The 17,252-nt window shown below is 33.0% G+C and overlaps 1 protein-coding gene across 1 annotated transcript in view; it reads right to left on the minus strand.

The window, feature by feature from the left end:
• Positions 1–16,495, minus strand: part of LOC143232251 (uncharacterized) — a 39,832-nt gene extending 23,337 nt beyond the window's left edge. Inside the window, exon 1 of the mRNA XM_076467418.1 lies at positions 16,355–16,495. The gene's annotated coding sequence lies outside the window, so the exon portion shown is untranslated. The remainder of the gene's footprint in view (positions 1–16,354) is intronic.
• Positions 16,496–17,252: the final 757 nt, after the last annotated feature.

Here is a 17,252-nt window from a genome sequence, read left to right on the forward strand (position 1 = left end):
CGAAGGTTGGTAGTTGTGTTGCTACCAGGTGAATAACAACCATTTTCCTGCTTTCATAACAACAGTGTCGTGAATATTATATTTGTAACATTCATACAGGGCATTACCACAGTAAACTCTTTGCTCAGAATATTTTGTTTGGTATTCTTCCAGGTTTGGGCAATCAAGTACAAAACATTATTGGCATAAACTGATCGGCTAAGGTTGTTTGTTTATCACAAAGCCAATGTTTAATGTCATTAAGGATGTTTCCAGACGTTGAAGTTTTTCCATTTAGGAAAGTTCTTAGCGATTGCTAGGTCGATAAACCTTTCTCTATCAGTAACTATTAAAAGGAAAATACATTTCCTAAACTTTAAAAGAGAGTTGAATGTATTCATTTCCCTTTGTTGTCATACAAGATGAACGATAGTCCTTTCTTTGAAACGTACATGTCTGAAGAAAAGAACGCAAACATGAAAAGTACCACAACTCAAAGTAGTCTAGTATTCTAAATACAAACCAAGGGAAAACTTTGAAGACAATGTTTTCCAATTAGTTTTATAAACTAGGTATACAGAAAATTACAAAATAATTTGGATACAGCTGATATTTCCAGACTTACGTTTTCAAAGTACTGGCAATATGTATATCGTTATTATAGAAGCAGTGTTTTCGTTTTTCATTTTTTAAATTTACTTCTCACATGTTTTGAAGGATTTGGCTGTATTATCATGTTTTCTGCTTTGGTTTATCTCGCATATCGTAAATCATTGCACTGATTGTAGTTGAGAAAGTTATATTATGAATTCTGTTCAGATTACTGGGTCTGTTGCCATGAGGCTTCTTCAAGACTTTATCATGATCACAGCATAATTAACTAACACGTAATAGTTGATTTAAGGTAAAGTAACGGATATAGCGTTCATCTCCATGCCTTAACTTATAATATGTTTGTCATACTTTAGGAAACTTAAAAGATATTTCTCTAATCCCAGTGAATACCTATTATATTACATCACGCGTCAAGTCTTCATAGACAGTCATCTCAGTAAAAAAAAAACATACATATTCTTGTCTAGACTGAGGTTTACTTGCAGGAAGGCCCAATATTTTACTGGGATCACAATTGCTTTGTTTATTTGTTTTTTTTTTGTTTCGTTTTTGAATTTCGCGCAGAGCGACGCGAGAGCTATCCGCGCTAGCCAGTGTGAGCTCTCAGACTTACCGATAAACCAATAAGGTGCAAGTCTTGGTGAATTATTAAGTTTCAACAAACTAAAAGAGCTGTCTTTATAAACTAAGTGATGATTGTCGTGATGTTAAAAACAACTTATTGTACACGTTGTATATTTTAGACTTTGCTTAGAAAAATTCGATAAAGACTAACAGTTAGCTGAAATATCTTTCGTTATAAAGATGTTTTTGTCTATTTATTTATAGAGGCAGATATTCAGTGGGCGTGAAATAATTAATGTAGCGTAACTAAGAAATCAAACATAATTCGTCTTAATGCAGAAATTTTTTATATTCTAATAACAATAAAAACCTTGAATTTTAAAGGAAACTAATAATAAAAATTACCTTATAATCAGGCAAATTTTGAATCACTGCAACTCACAGTTTCCAGTGGAAATTTTATAAGATTCCAATAATTATAATTACTCTTGACCCTATAGAATAACTTCTATTTTGTAATGAATTTACAATGTCCAATTTAGATCACAGACTGACTCAAATTCAATTAGAATTTCTGTACGATTTTTTGGACGTTAATTTTTTTACCATAAAACTTCAGCCATTTTCTAAATTTGTGATGTGCATTTATCTCTCATTTTAGCAGTTGCATTGTTTTACTAATTTTGAAGCGTCTGTGAACTGAAAAAACTCGAAGTTATTACAAACTCTACTTACATATAAAAACTGCATTATACCTTAAGATGTCTAGTCCAGTAAATGAATTGAGTTTAACATAAGTCTTCTCATAATGACAACGACAGAAAAAAATCTTAACAGCGAAAACTTTGTTTTTCTTTTCTTCTAAAGTTAAAAAAAATTCCTAAGATACATTTTGTCATAGATTCCCTTTGGTAAACCAATTTCTGAATAGTTCTTCCCTAAGTAGCTAAAATACACGAAAAAAATACTTAATTTGTAAGTTTTAAAAACTAAGTTCACAGGATAAAAATGAGTGATTTTTAATTTGTTATTCAAGATCTTATCTTATTAAAAACAGACCCCCCCCCAATGGCACACAATGTGTCTGGGAACTTGCAGTCCTAGAAACTAGTTTTCCATATTTGTACTTAAAATAATATATTGTTTTCTTTTCTCCACGCTGGTTTTTGGGTCTTTCAATTTGGATATACATTTGTCTCTATTGATATAAAAGATTCTCAGAGCGGCTAAAACATTTTCCGCACCTCAGTCGTATTGGATATATGCGTATTTTATATGCTTTTCCCTTCTTTGCTGCACGCTGAACTTGACATCTTACAATGCAGTTATATATAGTTTATATGTTTGTAAGTCTTACAGAAACACAATTTGTTTATTATCTCCTTCAACCAAGATTTCACTGTTGAAATGGCATTTCATTTTACGTGCAGTGCTATAAAATATTTCGATTATTTCCGCTTGCTTTTGGAGGTTCAATAGCTCTGTAGACATAGAAATATTACTGAGTTGAGTTTTTCATACGTGATCACTATCTAGTGGCATAGCATGGCCAGGTGGTTGAGGCGCTCGATTCGTAACCTGAGGGTCGTGGTTTCGAATCCCAGTAGCATCAAACATGCTCGCCCTCCCAGCCGTGGGGGCGTTATAATGTGACGGTCAATCCACTATTTGTTGGTAAAAGAGTAGCCCAAGAGTTGGCGGTGGGTGGTGATGACTATCTGCCTTCCTTCTAGTCTTACACTGCTAAATTAGAGATGACTAGCACAGATAGCTTTGCGCGAAATTCAAAAACTAAACCAAAACAAAAAATACTATCTAGTATTCCACAGAATAACCACGTTATACCCAAACCTTATACCAGTTTTCATCTGAAAACGAAGACCTATTACAAATTACAAAGTGTAAACGTCTATATAGAAGTATTGTGAATGAAATACACGCATTTCTTCTCGCAAAGCGGACTGGGCATTAAATTATTTCCACAAAATAATGTAAAAGAACCTGCCAGCGAAATAACTACAACAGAACAATATATCGTTTAAGGCTACAATATAATATTGGGGTATGGAATAATTCGTGAGCGTTTTTCAAGTTAAACAAATATATTCATAAATGAAACGCTTTCGTAAAATATTTCATGTCATTTGGTAGATAATTTTTTGCTCTAATAGATGGTGTGTTTGATTTTCATATGTCTTTAATTTTTGCTTTCATTTTCAGTTCATTAAATGGAATGTCAAGTGGACAAATTCGAGCATTTTCGACACCATCTGCTTTTCGCAATTAATTTCTTGCAATTTCGTTTAAAACAATGCATACTATATACCTAGGTATTACATGAAATAAAGTATCATAATAAATGTTTTGGGTGTAATGTGTTCATGCATTGAAGTATTGTATAGTCTTGCATGTAATGCTTGAATGAAATTATTTAAAAACGCTCACGAATTATTCCTCAACCTAATAAATACAGATATAATAAATAAATTATTTTCAATAATACTTTTTAACACGTGGTTAAGCAAAATTATTTAAAAACTTAAATAAAAAACGTTTGTTTGTCAGACAGTTTGTCTTTGCTGCTATAGGTGAGTGTATTCAATACTAACAACATGCTCGTAACTTGAATTTAAGATTTCAAAGTGAAGTCTAGTGAATTATGAAAAGTTTAATGCTTTTATACTCTACACATCAATTAATACACAACCAGAAGCCGCAATTGTAGCCTACATTCTCTGTGTTAAAATAAACAAATCTGATTTTGCCCAAGATAATAACTGTTGTTTCGGTTTTTTTGTAGTTTACCTGAATATAACCACACAAAAATATAATTAAAGTATCAGCTTAATGACACAAATGCCAAAAATATACCTACGATCGGCAATGCAGGTCATTACGTCATTGCCAACTGCTTTCCATTCAGCTATTTTAATAACGATAACTACGACTTCTAGAGCGTAGGCGTAAAACATACCAGACACTATTGATCGGGTAAAAATAACTTTTTTTTACACAATAACTAATGTTTATAGATAACAAACACTAGGTGAAGGTTTTAGACATTTTTTAGTATAAATTCCAAGCATTATAATATATCTAACATTAGATTTTTTTATTTTCTTCGGCTATATAAAAAGTAACGTAAAAATACATACTGGATTTTTTTTTAATTTTCTCAAAATGTGATAATTCAGTTTATATTAATAATATATATGAGTTGGCATACCATAAACAACCTTTATTTAAGCCTTAAAGAGCTTGAATGTAGCCACTAGAGTACATACTCAAAGTAAGAAATATTTGCATCTGACCACTTTCCATAAATCTATGAACTCAGATACTGAAGTATGGTAACAAAAAAGGAAAAAAATTAAACATGATGCAACAGAAATTTAAGGTTACAAATATTCACGCCTCTTGTATTTATATTGAGGAATTATGAAATCACAAAATGATTTATGTTTTCTAATGAAACTTATTTTCACGTCAGACGTTATACGAATTCATTAACTTTCGAGCATACTACTTATCGGTTACTATGACAACCACATTGTTTGTGTCTGCTGTGAATACAAGTTCATATGTTAGACCAAAGATATGAATTGGAAAAAAAATGGTTTGTTTCTACAATAAAAGTATAATTAACTTCAATAACATAGAACAAAAGTAAAAGTTACATTATAGATAAATAAATGTAGTGTATTCTTCTGTTGCTGGTATAAATGATTGCCCTTTGTGTAGCTTTGTGCGTAACAACGGAAGTTAATAAAGAAGTCAGAAAACGTTAAGCTAGTGAAAATAAAGTTAGACGTTAGTTTAGCCGTAGTGAGCGATATTCTAAAGTGAGTTTCACAGTTGAACAAAGATAAGAAGAAAAAAAATTGTCTTGTCAAAGGGTGTTCTAAAGTAACTGAACTCGTCTGTGCAGACGTTGACGAAAAGAAGACAATTATTTGAAGTTCAGGATATAACAGTGGTAACCCACGGGGTAGCATAAGTGAATAATTCACTGATACTATTGTGAGAAGAGTAGAAAAGAAAAATACTTCGTCTTGTCAATTGGATTCTAAAGTGATTACACAAGGTTAAGTGGGCTTTTCACGAGAAAAGATAATTATTTAGAATTTGAGATATAAATGTGGTATCCTATACTGTAAAAAAATTTATACATGAGTTTGACTTGTATTGAATACATTATTTTAAAACATTTGTTGTCAAGGTTATTGCCAACAAGTCATAGACACCTACTGTAGAAGACACCTCAGCTCACTCGTTATTTAAAACCCTGACAATTTTCTTTAAACTTTTTGTCTCATTCTTATAATTTTCGGTCCCTTTCTTCTTGATCTTGTCTTAATAATTTCATCACTTCAAGTTATGTTTTGCTTTCACTCTTTGACTCATGGTCATCATGTTCAGCAGTTAAGATTTTATCCTATTTTTATCAAAAATAAATTCTACTTCTGGCACCTGGTGTTTTAGTGCTGTTACTGTAGCGAGTTCATTTAAATTCTCTAAAAAAAATAATTCAGTATTTGGTCCATGAGAACAAACCACTTTACTTCCTCCTTAAACCTTCCTACAATCTTGAATATTTGTACACTGTTGTAACTTGTTGCAGGCCTACGTTAAATATTAAGTTAACTAATGTAAAACAGATAAACTTACTTTAACAAACTCAACGAGCGCGATAACAAATAGCTCCAAATATTTCACGATAACACATTGACTGATTCAGTACTTTATCCTGAAATAGATCCACAACTATCTCGTTATTACAGCTTTGCTTCCAGTATAGTTGAAAAACTTGACATCATATCCCTAGACCTTTCTAGGCATTTTAACTAACAAACAAATGACAATATGATAGATTTAAGCATTTTAGTTCTTATATTTACAAAACAATAAATCTCGATAATTTTATTTAATAAATAAATTAGTTATTTCATTTGTTTCGAATTAAGCACAAGGCTATACAATGATCTATCTGTGCTCTAGTCACCCTGGGTTTCGAAACCCGGCTTCTAGTGGTGTGAGTCCTCAAACACACTACTGTGTCACTAGGGAGATAGCTCTTTTAATTACGTTTCATAATACATTTAGCTGACTTGTTTAACAATGTAACTAAATGAAAAATGTTTAACATAAGCTAAAGTTCATAGATATAGTACACTTCATTTTCCAAATTTTATAGTAAATTTAGGTTTCTCAAGTATTAACTTAAATGTAAAAGTTACTTAACAGTACATTAATTTTACGAATATTTTATTTGCTTTAAATTTGTGTAGCTACATTTAACATTACTGAACTATAAATTTCTAACTTGAAACTAATTATATAAATTGTGTTGTTTATAGTTGAGAAAATTCAATGTATGTCGATAATAATTTTTCAAATATTATATCTAAACCTAATTTACATATATATACACACACATATTTTATATATATTGATGATACCCTGAACCTAATGCATATTAACTTTCAAAACAATATACTTTACGACCTGAAAATCATTGAATAACAATTCTTTTAATTTGATTTTTGTCTGGGTTTTTGTATATGGGCTTTTTTTTTTACAATAGGTGTCTGAAACTTGTTGGCGATAAATTCGAACAATAAACAGACAACACACAATATTTAGTTGTTTTAAAATAAGCTGACCTTTAGTCTTGCAGTGAACAATCATAAAAATGGCACTTCTTTCTTGTTGTGAATTTGAAGTGTTTTCTTAATTAAGTTTCTTCTGGCAACTGCATCCATTGGGAATAGTCATTATAAACTTATAGCTCCAGCTGCACTATATTGAGATTTATGTTGTTGGCTGTTGGTGGAAGGCTTGCATTTTCTCACAATGTGTCCCACTTTATAACAAATATAGCATTTTTTTGTTTTCTGCTGTTGCTTATAGGTGACAGGCGTGCACTCACTTGTAATGTGCCTCGTTTTATAACAAACAGAGCATCTTTTCTCTTTTGTTCATTGAGTTCTTGTTACTTTTGATGGCGTCTTGCTTCTAGTCCACCACCACTGGTTTCGACTTTAGCTGGTTATTCTTAGACTTGCCAGTTATACTCCAATGTACTGTTCTGCCAACTTTATCATCTAATCCGCTTCTTTTGGTGTTCTTTCCTTCTGGAACAGTGACGTGTGTGTTGAGCACGCGATCATGAATTGTTCACGTACTAGAAGATCTGCCAGTCCCTCAATTCTTCACACAATAGTACCAGTGAATAATTTATTTACGCTATCTCATAGGCTACCACTGCTGTAATCTGAACTTCAACTAATTGTCTCCTTTTCGTCAGTGTTTACACAGAAGGATTTAATTACTTTAGAACACCGTTTGACAAGACAAATTATTTTCCTTATCTAAAATAAACTGTGAAACTCACTTTAAAATATCGCCCCTTATGGCAAATCATCTTCACGTCGGCTAATTTCACGTTTTCTTTCATTAACTAATTTTCTGAATGAGCTGCACTTTTCTCTATGCTACTTATTTAGTTCTTAACTTAAGCTCACTTGGTCGCCTATAACAATACTCCGTTAAGGTAACGAGAAAAATAGCGAAGGTTCGAGTGTTGCGACGTCAACAATATTAGTAAAGCCTCAACAACAATTTAATTGCAAACATAACGTACGACTCTTACCCAGTTATGAAACCAAACTTGTTATAACTGTTAATTTTTAAGTTGCGTGCTATGAGGGGCTCCCATGGTCAGGTGGATATGGCACTTGACTCGTAATCTGCGTGTCGCGAGATCAAATCCCCATCCTACCAAACGTACTCGCCCTTTCAGCCGTGGAGATGTTACAATATGACAGTCAGCCCCACTTTTTGTTGGCAAAAGAGCATCCCAAGAGTTGGAAGTGGGTGGTGATGGCTAGTTGCCTTTCTTTTAGTGTTTTGCAACTAAATTAATGACGGATATTGCCTTGGGCAAAATTTAAAACGAAGCACACCTCTTGTTATAAAACGTAAACAAAATTAAATACTAAATCGCAAAATAAATTAAACACTTGTGTAAATATTAAGTTTATGTATTACACCTGCTGTTATAATGAATAGTTATAGTGGCTAATGACACTTTTCCTTCACTTCAACTATCCAGTGTATAGGTTTTTGTTTGTTTTTTTACTCATAGTGAATATAAGTTACGTTCACACAACAGTATATTTGACACCTTGCACTTGTGTTCAGGGTTACTGATGAGTAGTGAAATTCTCCGAAACTTGTATAATCCAATAACACACCTTGCTCAAAATGTAGATTGAACGGGATCTTCCTGGAATTAAACTTCGAAATTAAACAATTTTCGAAATAATTAGTTTATTTATTAATGCTTACAATGACCAGTTTTGTTTGTACATCGAACAAACCAAGGAGAACTTTACAGAAAATCAAAATAGAACTAAGAATAAAAGAAAAATACCAGTAAGAAATTTACTGGAGAAAAGTAAAAGAACGTGGCAGGAACTTTACAAAGAAATTGTAAAGAATGAGTTGTTGTTGTTTGTAATTAAGCTCAAAGCTACACAATAAGCTACAGGTGCTCTGCCCACCGCGTGTATCGAAATTCGGATTCTAGCGTTATAAGTCTGCAGACATACCTCTGTGCCACTGGGAGAGGGGGAGGCTGGAAGAAAGAGACCTACTATTTATAAATGAATAAACATCAAAAATAAATCTGAGTGTTGTTGTTTTGAATTAAGCACAAATCTACACAATGGGCTATCTGTGCTCTGCCCACCACGGGTATCAAAACCCGGGTTTTAGCGTTGTAAGTCCGCAGACACTGGGGGGCTAAATCTGAGTGAAGTCGAGATCAATGTGACTGTAAAAAATGTACAGAGAGAGATTACAAACAATTAAAATGGAGAAGTATGGGAAGGCTGTAACGGAAAAACTGAAAAGTGTAGCAAGATTATGATAACAGAATTGACTAAGAAGAAAAGAACATGAATGATAGAATAAAATATCCGGTGAATGAATTATTAAATGCAAAGTTTAAGTCAGATACATCTCTTTCTACGTTGGTCCAAGAGTTCCAACTGAAAACACCATTTGCGATCAATTACGAGAAAGGAGTACTTATTTGGTCTAAATCAGTTGACTCTCCTGCTATGCCACTTGTTACAGAAGGAATTTCTAGACTACTCTAGCCATGACATTACTAAATTTGGTTTTCCGAAATTAGCTGTTCAGTCAGTAGAAAAATAAATAGACTATGTTGGAAAAGTACAAGAAGAATAATAAAAGGCTCAGTTCAACCACATTAAGACATTCCAGCTGAAAGTCGTAATAACAACCAGGCACTGGTAGCCGTCTTATATAACAAATCTAAGGTGACACACCAGAAAAAAATCCTGAGCAACGTTCCGGAACAGAGTAAAAAGGAAAGAAGAGATATTAGCCACATTTGCAAAAGATGTGGAAAGGCTTGCCCAATTATCTTCCCAAAATCCTTCTCGTGAAATGATGATTTGTTGAAGCATGACCACTTTAAAGACGTCGACATAACAGATAACAATGTAATAATTTAACTGAAGCAAAAATAGATGTACATCTTTACAGGAAGCTATGCAGTTTGTATAGAACTAGAATCCATTAAGCTTGCATATAAACAATAGAAAATGCCATCTTGAAGTCATGGAATTGTCAGATGAAGTTCTGTTGAAACATGAACTCACGATAACGATAGTCTAGAACAATGGTGAGTAAAATGTGAAGCGTGTCGCCAAGAGGTGCAGAAAATCAGTAGGAGATTTGCACTTGTCACTGTAGAAACGTGTAAATTATGTCCGGAATATAAGTTTGAAACAAAAAAGGTGTTTAAGCCTACTGTGTGATTATTACTACTGCTAACACTGGAAAATTACATGTACTATATATGTATACAAATAGAGTTGCTGCAGAAGGAACAAATAGAAGTCAATTCGGCACTAAAAAGTAAAGAGAAAGAGAGGTTACACAGCCAAAATTTTGTGCATTTAATTCACGGAAATAATATTTATTATAAAAATGATTATATATTTGAACAGTTTTATTCTTTTAAGTTCAGGCGTAAGATATGAAGGTAGTTACTGTTATCTACGCCTCACTGTTTACTGTCAATAATTTGTAATCTGTTGCCCTTTAAACCACTAACTGTTTTGCTTTACTTTATAAACTGAATTGACAGGTTACGCTGATCAGTCATCCATAAACCTGTTTAATTAATATCTCATTCCCCCACTTACCTAATTAAACCTCCAATGCATTTGTCGTTTTATCACTGTGCATTTATTGTTGCACCTAATTAAATAAGAGATGCAAAATAACAATTGATGCTATTTATATATCATAAGTGCAGCATTTAGAAAATTAATTTTATTCAAAACACTCAAAAACCTGAGGAGCAATACCCTCTTCTTAATCATCTTTTTAGTTTCAAGTTTTTTAATTTAGTGTACATTCGCTAGTTTGTCAAAAACGTGAATAAGTGGGTGTTACACACTAACAGAAAACTATCTCATGTTTCTTCAAGAAGACTTGAAAAGGATTCATTAAATGATGACAATGATGAAGACTGACAAAGTGAACCAAGTATTTCCACGGTTTCTGTTTCTTCTGCTTCTGTAGTTATACTAAACACAAAACTAAAGTTCACAAGTACCAGGAGGATTATTCAAAAGTTAGTTTCACTTAGAGAGTTTTTAATAATGAGGAACATTCATAATGAATTATTTGTTTGAGGATTTTAACAAATGACAGCATGAAGCCAGATAAACTTACAAAGCATTGGAAAACCAAACACTCTCAGTAGCACCCCAGTGACTCAGCGGTATGTTTCGATACCTGTGGTGGGCAGAGCACAGAAAGCTCATTGTGTAGTTTTGTGCTTAATTCAAAACAACAACAACATTCTGAGTATGTGGGTAAAACAGAATTCTTTAAGTAACAAATGAACCATTGAAAAGACAAAGCAGCTTGTTTAAAAAGCGAGTCATTGTTTCATCAAAAGCCTTGAAAGCTTCCTTAGAAGCATCTTACTAGATTGGAAAAACACGAAGCCACACAATATAACAGAGACGTTAGTTCTTCCTGCTATCATAATAATGTACGAAATCGTGTATAAAAAAGATATAGCGGAGCTCGTAAGACATGACTTTCGCGAGGCGTTTAGGTGTAATCTCTGCTGACATAAAATAAAATTGATAACACACACTAGTACAGTTTGAAATTCGCCAAACAACTTAATAAAACTATATTAGTTGTAAATTTAGCTCAGCTTCTGATATTTACACAACACTGTTACAAACAGGAAGTGTATGAAAAAATATTTTGCTTTTCCAAGCACTAGAAGGAAAGTCCATTCACTCTCTTTTGTTGATGAGATTTTCCACCACAAACACCCTTTTCTCGATTAATTTTATCAATATATGCACTGATGGGGCAGCTGCATTTATGAGAAACAAGAAAGTGTTTAAGGCTAAAGTAAAGGCTTTTTCTCCAGGTGTAATATATACACGTCATCATACACAAAGAAACACCAGTTTCAAAAGAAATGTAGCTCTAAGCAAGAACAAATTGTACCAAATCTCCTGAATGTTATGGAATTTGTGAAATCAAGAACTTTGAACAGCACGCTGTTTTTCATTGCTTGTAGATAAAGGGGATCCACATAGGACAAGTTCCTACTGCATTACGGGTGTCTGGTTGTTTATGTTACGAAGGTACTCAATGCATTGCACAGCTGAGAACAAAATTCATAATTTTGAAAACAAAAACAGTTTCGCAATGAAAACTGTGTTTTTGCATCGATGAATTCTAGAAAGAAAGTAATCCTATTCATGATGTTGCTTCCATTCATCTCAAAAAGCTTCAGTTGCAACTAGCACAGCCATTCTTAGAATCAACAGATTAATGCAATTCGATTTGAAATCAATTTAATGATATCATAACTTCTCACTTCCCACTGTCACAGCGATATACATGCGGACTCACACCACTAAAAATCGGGTTTCGATACCCGTGGTGGGCGGAGAAGAGATAGCCCATTGTATAGCACTGTGCTTAATTCCAAATAATCAATAAATCATAACTTCTCACATGCAAAATACAGCTTAAGAAAAGCTCATAGAACTATTCACTTATAAAAACTCTTCAGGAAGAATTTAAGACAAAATATTTTAGGAAGTTCTAGACACAATTTGCAGAAGACAGTAGAGATGTTTTTGCCCTTCGCATCAGCATACCTATGAGAATGAATGTTTTCTGCTCTGATAAAAATCAACAAAACAGTGATTTCGAGAGAGGGAGATCTCTGATGAGTATATTGATAATTCAGCCAAAAATAGGCTTCATTTAGTTGCAAGTTAAGCACATCCTTAACAATAAGTTATTAAGTAAATTAAAATTATTTGCCTCAAGATACTTGACATTTTAAAACGTGTTTTATTTTGATATGTGGTATGCGAGAGGGGCGACAGAATACATGTTTAAAAAGAAAAGAGATGCCATAAAACTACTTGTGTATTACTAGTGTTTGTTTGGTTTTTGAATTTCGCACAAAGCTACTCAAGGGCTATCTGTGCTAACCGTCTCTAATTTAGCAAGGTAAGACTAGAGGGAAGGCAGCTAGTCATCACCAACCACCACCAACTCTTGGGCTACTCTTTTTACCAACGAATAGTGGAATTGACCGTCACATTATAACGCCCCCACCGCTGAAAGGGCAAGCATGTTTGGCGCGACGGGATCACTAGTGTAAAAACAACCAAAATAATTCGTTAGACAGTTAGTTACACATAATGAAGGAAATAAACCAAAAGATAATAGATGCTTCAAGTATAACATGAAAAAGCTTGAAGGGAGTAATGACACCTTCCAAAGGATACCAGAAAGGTGGATTTGTTATAGATGTAGAAAACCTAGCAATTACAATCAAGACTGTTAAGAATACAAAGTTAACTGCACAAGAGGTTCTATTTCCTGTGATAACCAGAAAACAGAAATTGGACTACCAAGAAGTGAAATTCTCATATCAGAACTTGTTAAATTAAATTTACACTTACTAAATAGGCCATAATAGAACCAAACACTGAAGTGTGTCTTGATACATTAATGACTAGTAGAACTTGTATTGGATTGTAGAGTAAATAAGTTAAACCTGTATGAGACATTACAAGATATGAGGCTGTGAAAATAATAGTTTCACATGAATGAACACCGGAAATAACCATCTTTGAGGGAAGACGAAGAAAGACATAATGACAGTTTGCCATCTAATTGGAATACCAAAAAATCAAAACTAGGTGCCTATACTCGTAGTGGATACACCACAGACAGCCTGTTGTGCAGTATTTTACTTAACAATAAAACAGACATTTATATCAGTGTCATAATTTATTATCCTTACAAATTCGTGACATTGTAACAATAAGAAGATATAAGAATAGTTAAATGCACCTATAACGCAAAGTAAAATATTATTATAATTTCTTCTATTCGCGGTTAAAAGTACTCTTATAAAAGGGTAACTGTTTAGAGTTTTACTTTAAAGGTTTTGAAGTAATTCTAAATGCCTAACGACATTTAATATTTTACTGGTTTTGTGTCCAGAGAGTGATATTGGCTTGTAAAATCAAGGGTTCGATTCCTCGTGGTGGAAACAGCAGATACCCCCCAGTGGCATTGCTCTAACAACAAACAAACAATCTGTTTCATTTTCAATTGCATCCAACGTTTATTGTAAAACATTTTATAAACATGAATATTTTACGCTCGTCATGTTTACGCTTAAAAATATCTATTCGCTACTCTATTTCAGTTATACTCACATGTTGGTGTGCAATACCATCCCATCTTAGCAATTCCCATACATATATTTGTGTAATCTCACTACTTTTCAGTAATTCCCATATGTTGATATGTAACACCATCTAACTCAGTAATTTCTATATATATTTACGTAATTTCACACCATTTCAGTAATTCCCATACATTAGTAAGTAACCGCTAGATTTCAGCAATTCCCGTACATTAGTGTATATAACATATGTCTCAGATGTGTTCATATAATTGTGCATAACGTCATTCCGTCTCGGTAATTCCGATATGTTGGTTTATATCAAGACACCATGTCAGTCATATACTGATATGTAATGTAAACCAATCTCCGTAGTTCCTCAATATTTGTCTATATTGAATCAGCGGTATGTTTAAAAAGCTTATGACGCTAAAAACCAGGTTTCCATACTCATAATGGGCATAGCATAGCCCACTGTGTAGTTTTTTCTTTGCAACAAACAAACAAAATAAAGCATAAGTCCATCTCAATAATTTGGTATATAATATCATTCCATCTCAGTAACTCCTACATATTTCAACGTAATGTAATTTCATCTCAGTATAATTCAATGTTGTTATGTAGCATTACTACATCTCAGTAATTCCCACTACTTGGTTTATAACGTCACTACGTCTTAACATTTCCCATGAGTTGATATATAACGTCACGTCATCTCAGAAAATCCCATTAACTGGCATATAAAGTACACCCATCAATATAATTCCCTTGTTTTGTTATGTATTATCACCCTTACGTTGGTATATACAGTTACAACCTTCTCAGCAGTTCCCGTTTGTTGCTGTATAACATAATCCAGTCTCAGTAATTCTTGTACTGGTATACAACGTCGCCCCTTTTCTGTAACTTCCATATATTAGTATGTAATGTCACCCTATTTCAACAATTCTTATACGCTGATCTATTGCATAAACTCATCTCAGTAACCTCAATACACTAATGTAGAATGTAAATCCGACAATGTAATTCCAATATTCTGTCAATGATATAAACCCATCTCAGTAACCCCTTTATAACTGTATATAATGTAGACCCATCTCAGTAATTTTTACACACTGGTTTACAAATGAACCCATCTCAGTAATCGGTGTATAACATAAATCCATGTCAGTAATTCCAAGATGTTAGTATGTAACATCATACCATCTTAGTAAATCTCATTAATTGAGTTGTCAAAGTAATCCCTTTAAGTTATGTAGCGTCACCCCAGCTAAGCTATTCCAGTATGGTATTATATCTCGTAAATATATATCGATAGTTCCAGTATGTTGCCATATATTATATACCACCACTTCGTCTCAATAATTCCCATATATCATTATATAACATAAACTCACCTCAAAATCCTTGATGAAGATATGTAACTCAAACCCACCTGGTGTCAAACAGAAGTAAACAATCTCTAGATGTTTATAGATGAGCTAAAAGTTGCACTTATTGGTACACATTTGCAGAACGATTTATATTAGCGTAAGTGTGTTTTTGTTTCACTGTTTCTCAATTCAATATAATCACAGTTTAGCTTGAGCTTATCAAGTTTTAACATATTTTCTTTGATCTGCGGTAAGAAAACAACATCTATCACATAATTAATACACGTTAAAAGTTTTTCGTCAAGTGCAACATTTTATTAGCCCCTCTGAAAACTAATATTATACTCATTTTAACAAGATAACTCAGTTCACGAACGTTTATAGTACCTATTCCACGTGATATCGCCATTAATTAAGATGGCAAATGATTGACGTTTTAAATCTGCAGAATAATTAATAATCTACAGTAGCTCGGACGCAACACTTTCTGTATATAAACCTAAATAAAGGCACTCCAGACAAGGGATAAGTAATAATGAAGTATTATGACACAAAGTTTGTCCTTTATTTTTAAAGGAAATAGCAAAAACAGGCAAGACTTTTATTTTGAATAATTTAATCTGTTACATCAAACGACTGGATATTCTGATTATAAAATATGAAATTATTATTTTATAGAAAGAAAGAAAACTGAATTTAGATGTAAACCTATCATCCGTATTCATTTCTTACAAAAATACACCTAAAAATGAATTAAATATTTTATTATCAATATAAATGTATTTTCAATAGCCAGCTAAGAAACATGGAACTGACATAAATGCCTTGACAATCAGTCCACAGTTCTAGCAATGAGAAATATCACTGTGCTTATTAGTTCAGCTGAAATGTCACCTGTCATAAATATCTTTGTTATTTCTAACGAAAAAGTGAAGCATTTGTATTTCTCAGTGGTCATTTTGGCAGTAGTCAATGACCACATGTATAGTATAGCCTATAAATATTGTATTAGCATTAATGAAACACTTACCACAGCAACCAAAGAACCAGACTTATAACATCAGCATCAAAACACAGAAAGTGCGATTTAACATCAGACAAAGGCAACCGTTTATGTAGTCTTCATGTTTCATGAGCATTACGTCAGCAATCAATTTATCCTGCAGTGAAGCAATCCTTCAGAGACTGCGCAGACTTTCAAAATATATTTTGCCTTTACCTCCACTCTTATCGACCGCAGTGTAAGGTCACATTAAACACGCATGTCGAGAGAGCTTATGTAAAACACAAAAATCCAAAAGCAATTGGGAGAGTAATCATTTTAATAAAAGCCAACAGACATTCGTTCCTTTCGCCTTCAACATAACACGTTACCATTATTCAATATAATCAAATATAATAATACTATTATAAAGAAAAACATAAGTAAGTTTTTTATGACTTACTTTGTTTGTTTTGAGTTTCACACAAAGCTACTCGTGGACTATCTGTGCTAGTCGTTCCTAATTTAGCACTCATGGATTAGAAGGAAGGCAGCTAGTTAATACCACCTACCACCAACTGTTAGGCCACTCTTTATCAACAAACAATTTTATTGACTGTCATATTATAACACTCTAATGGCTAAAATGGAAAGTATATTCGGTGAAGAGATTCGATTCCATAACCAGAAACTTGTGAATCGAGTGCTCTAACCACAGTATTTTCAGCATAGTTCACACTTAGTTGTTGCACCCGTGCGCTTAAGTTTGACTGTTAAGCCTAGTTGTGAAATAACCAATTAACAACTGAAACTAGCAATGAAAACTTTAATAAAGATAATGTTATTTACATTTTTCACCAATGCCAAAAAAAAATTGCTAGTGTAATTCTTACAGTTTCAAACAACGGTTAAAATATCGAACGCAGTATGCAATTTTATTGATGTG

The sequence above is a fragment of the Tachypleus tridentatus genome, chromosome 11, assembly GCF_004210375.1.
Source record: "Tachypleus tridentatus isolate NWPU-2018 chromosome 11, ASM421037v1, whole genome shotgun sequence".
In the NCBI taxonomy this organism is placed as follows: domain Eukaryota; kingdom Metazoa; phylum Arthropoda; class Merostomata; order Xiphosura; family Limulidae; genus Tachypleus; species Tachypleus tridentatus.